The 4,917-nt window shown below is 35.9% G+C and overlaps 1 pseudogene; it reads right to left on the bottom strand.

The window, feature by feature from the left end:
- Positions 1 to 3,155: 3,155 nt before the first annotated feature.
- LOC132628571 (uncharacterized) lies at positions 3,156 to 3,819 on the bottom strand (annotated as a pseudogene).
- Positions 3,820 to 4,917: the final 1,098 nt, after the last annotated feature.

The raw sequence follows: 4,917 nt of genomic DNA, 5'->3' as shown, positions 1-4,917 counted from the left end.
ACTATGGCAAACTCCTTCATGCCAAAGCAAACCGGCATGCCATAGTAATTAATCCAAACCTCATCCTTTCTATCACAAATAACCCTACGCCTCAAAAGCCCAGACGCCATTGTCATTTGAAACCGCGCACCAATTTTTTGAGGCAAATCTAAATAGAGCCCAAAGCAGCTAGCCCTAAAGAAATTCTCCAACCCCTTCTGTCGAAGAATTCCCCTAAATTTGTCAAAGCCCTTGCCCATGCTTGATTTGACCACAATATCACCGGACAAATCATTATTTTCATTCAGCGGCATCCTCATGCCGTACTTTTCAATGTTGAAATTCTTGACGACCTCATCAATGGAAGGTCTATTGGGATCTATGGCAATACTAGAAGACTCAAGAATATTGGCATCCACATTATGTTTTCTATTTTTTCTTAACTCGGCCAAGGTCATCGACATGTGATCTGGAGATTCTTCTTCTTCTTCTTCTTCTTCTTCTTCTTCTTCTTCTTCTTCTTCTTCTTCTTCTTCTTCTTCTTCTTCTTCTTCTTCTTCTTCTTCTTCTTCTTCTTCTTCTTCTTCTTCTTCTTCTTCTTCTTCTTCTTCTTCTTCACCTCCTTCATCTCCTTCGTCTCTATCTCTTTCATCATTTTCTTCATCTCCTTCAACAGATTTTTCATTATCTTTTTCAGTTTCTTCTCTAGTTTCTTCATCTTTATCTACTTCATCATCTCCTTCATCTATTTAATTTTCTTTATCTTATTGTTGTTCTTCACTTTGTTCATTTTTATCTCTTTCTTCTTCATGCCCAATAGAAACTTCTACTTGAGAGGTTTCGTGGGTTTCCTCTCTTTCTGAAGCCCCAATTTCACTGACTCTTTCCTCTAGATTTGTTGATTCATAATAGCACTCACAAGTTCATCTAATGGTGTTTGCACCTTGGCTCTTTTACTTTCTCCCTCAGTTGGTTTCTCTGCTTTTCTTGTAACTGGATCCATTTTATCTACACACATGAGGTAAAAAATAGTTTTAATTGATTAGTGCAACATTCAAAGTAAAAAGGGAAAAAGAATCTGCTGCAACAAGTAATCAGTTGGTGCGACAGATTAAGAATCTGTTGCAACAACTTATTACTTGTTGCAGCAGATTCTACAGTTGTTGGCAATAAAAAAACAGTAGCAACACCAGAGCAATTGTTTTTATTTTTTACAACAGCTTGTTAATATGCTGCAACAACTGCTTCAGTTGCTACAAAAACCTCAGCAATTGTTTTGATTTTATCCAACATCTGTTGGATAAAATAAAAACTTTTCCTAAACCATACCATGACAGCAACAACAACAACAAAAACATCTAATTTTAACTACAAAACATCTATATTTCACTACAAACACACAACCATCACAAATCTCACTCACAACTTAAATAAAATACACCAAATAGGAGGTTTTTAACCATGCAACCTCAGCAGATATTTGCAACTATCAAACAAGTGCTGAATTTACTACAACAGTTAACCTCAGTTGTTGAAAAACATCAACAAAATTGCAAGTCCTTTTTTCGAAACACTAAGGGGAACAAGAACAAAAATAGCATCAAAAACCATAATTTCATAACCACAACCACTATTTACAAACTCACAAACCCCAACAAGTGCAACAAATACCCCAAACTACAACTTCTCAAACACAAGACAACAAAACAAACAACATTCAAGATAAACCCATGTTCTTCTTCAACTTCTCTAACAAAAATCATATTTTTCACACTTTGATTTCAAAACCCTAACTTTTGAACCAAATGAAAGAAAAACTTTACCTAAGAATGAATAGAGAAATGGGGGGGGGGGGGGGGGGAGAGAAATGAGCAGCAGTAGTGACGAGGAAGAACAAATTGCTTGATTTTGAAGAGGAAAAACGAGAGGAATGAACTGGCGATGGTGAGGGTGGTCGGTTTCCTTTGCCGCCTAGAGGAACTGGGGGGTTTTTTTTTAATAATGGAGTTGGGATCATAGGGGTTGGTTGGAAGGTTTTTTATAATGTGTGTGGGTTTTGTAAAAGATTAATAAGTTTTAAAAATTATAATTTAGTCCCGTTTTAACTTAATCACATTTTTAAGACATGTTTGACCTTGGCTGGTCAAACTTGTCACCATTTCTAATTACTGAACTTTTTTGTCACTTTTAGTTTATTTTTCCATGTAACTTATTTAGGAATCCTAATCACACTTTATATCATCACTTTCTAATGATTAACCTACATAATAAGTAGGCGTATGGCATGTGAGACTTCAATTTTAAGTTTTGATATGAAATCAATGTTTGCTTATCAAAATTACACAAATCTTCAACTTCAATTTCAAATTCTCTAAAAAGTAGGAGTTCAAATTTTTTTAAAATGTAAAACTTGACCTATAAGTTTATGTTTTATAAAAAAGATCCATCATTTTAAATTTTTCAAACAAAAAAAGAAAAAGAAAAAGAAAAAACAGACTCGTGATCGACATGAAGAAATTGTCCATGCCATGTGGAAAGGATTATATTAAAGAATAGCGACTTACTACTATTGTTGATTTTTTGGACCAGTGAATCTTTGTAAAATTCTGTGTATTTTAAAGTTTGTAATAGCATATACTTGCAAGTCTTTATTTATAAAAGGAACATGGTGATATGTGATTTATTAATGTTGTGTCTTATGATATTTCGTTACTTTGTTTATAAAATATGGTTTGCTCATTTAGTAAGATTGTATAAGAGTTTGGAAGTTTTGATAGTTTTCACAAATTGTGGAGTTTTCATTATGAGGAAAAAGTACAACATAAGAAATTCAAATTGCATGTACAAACAAAATTTCAACTTCACATCAACCTGATTTCAAATCATGATTTCAAATCATGTCCAAACGGGTCCTAAAACATAACAACTTAAGAGAATAGGTATTTCTGAAGTTTAGGCTATCCATATCCATCACCCAACTGCTTTCCCCTCTGCTTCCCCCTCTTCATTATGAGGAAAAAGTACAACATAAGAAATTCAAATTGCATGTACAAACAAAATTTCAACTTCATATCAACCTGATTTCAAATCATGATTTGAAATCATGTCCAAACGGGCCCTAAAACATAACAACTTAAGAGAATAGGTATTTCTGAAGTTTAGGCTATCCATATCCATCACCCAACTGCTTTCCCCTCTGCTTTCCCCTCCTCTTCCTCCTCTTTCCCCTCTTCTTCTTCTTCTTCTTCTTCTTCTTCTTCTTCTTCTTCTTCTTCTTCTTCTTCTTCTTCTTCTTCTTCTTCTTCTTCTTTTTCTTCTTCTTCTTCCTCCTCCTACTCCTCCTCCTCTGCTTCCCCCTCTTCTTATTCTTCTTCTTCTTCTTCTTCTTCTTCTTCTTCTTCTTCTTCTTCTTCTTCTTCCTCCTACTCCTCTTCCTCTGCTTCCCCCTCTTCTTCTTCTTCCTCCTACTCTTCTTCTTCTTCTTCTTCTTCTTCTTCTTCTTCTTCTTCTTCTTCTTCTTCTTCTTCTTCTTCTTCTTCTTCTTCCTCCTCCTCCTCCTCCTCCTCCCCCTCCTCTGCTTCCCCCTCCTCTGCTTCCCCTTCTTATTCCCCCTCTTCTTCTTCTTCTTCTTCTTCTTCTTCTTCTTCTTCTTCTTCTTCTTCTTCTTCTTCTTCTTCTTCTTCTTCTTCTTCTTCTTCTTCTTCTTCTTCTTCTTCTTCTTCTTCTTCCTCCTCCTCCTCCTCCTCCTCCTCCTTCTTCTTCCTCTTCGTCTTCTTCCTCTTCGTCTTCTTCTTCTTCTTCTTCTTCTTCTTCTTCTTCTTCTTCTTCTTCTTCTTCTTCTTCTTCTTCTTCTTCTTCTTCTTCTTCTTCTTCTTCTTCTTCTTCTTCTTCTTCTTCTTCTTCTTCTTCTTCTACGGAATGATTTTTACATTATTATGGTAGAAAGAATTGTAGTTGTTACACCCCGTAGTTTCGTATGTTGAGATTCGAGTTGCCTTTCAAGAGGTATGTGAGATTATATGTGCTTATTTTATGATTGTGAGGGTTTAAGTTCATATAATAAGCTAGGGAAGGATTGGAGGACAAGTGATTTATTGAAATTAAGTTTGTTGGAATTTTGAAAAAAATATGAACGACAATTTTGGCCCAATTTGGAGGAATAATATCTTTTAGTATATGTGATGTTTTTAAGCAAAGCAAAAGCCTAAAGTGAAGTTCATGAAGTGTAGTTTCCAACACAACCAACCGCACGTCAATCCGACGTCGCAATAGAGAATTATGAGCATTTTAAGATGAGGTGTCAGAGCAGGGAATTAACTCTACGCAGACACGCCAAAAGATGGTGCGAACGCGCAGAGGAGAACCCAACAACTCAGCGCAAACGCGCCTCAAGGCAGCGCGAACGTGCCTCAAGGCAGCGCGATCGAGCTGAGTAATTTTTGAGTTGGTGCTAACCGACTCTAGCCAAGTATAAAAGGGGGTTTACCCCTTGTTTTCTGACCAAACACCCCCCTAAAGTTCCCAAATATTCTGGAACTCTCTCCTCACTTCCATTCACCAAATTTTACCGTGAATTAAGTGAAATCTCTGGATTTAGCTCCGGACAACGTATAGTTGTGAATATAAAATCGTATTGCGGTGAAACTTGGTTTGGATTCAAGGTGATAATTGAAGATATTGTAGTTCTGGTGGGTGAAAGGTATGAATCTTACCTTATTAATATTGAATTAAGCTTAGTTACAGAGGAAAAGTTACTAAATTATCGTATAATGAATTTATAGGTTGAGGAATTGGATAAAACATCATGTGGGATGTTTATGGAATATATTGGTATTGATAATATTGTTGTTGGTTGTTGGATTGTGATTTCGGGCTAGGCATATAAATAGGGGAAATGCTGCCCAAATTTCGGCAGATTCTAAAGGGATTTTAATTAAA

Source organism: Lycium barbarum, chromosome 2, assembly GCF_019175385.1.
Source record: "Lycium barbarum isolate Lr01 chromosome 2, ASM1917538v2, whole genome shotgun sequence".
Taxonomy (NCBI): domain Eukaryota; kingdom Viridiplantae; phylum Streptophyta; class Magnoliopsida; order Solanales; family Solanaceae; genus Lycium; species Lycium barbarum.
The sequence above is the reverse complement of the archived record's forward strand: the minus strand, read 5'-3'. Positions and strand labels throughout refer to the sequence as shown.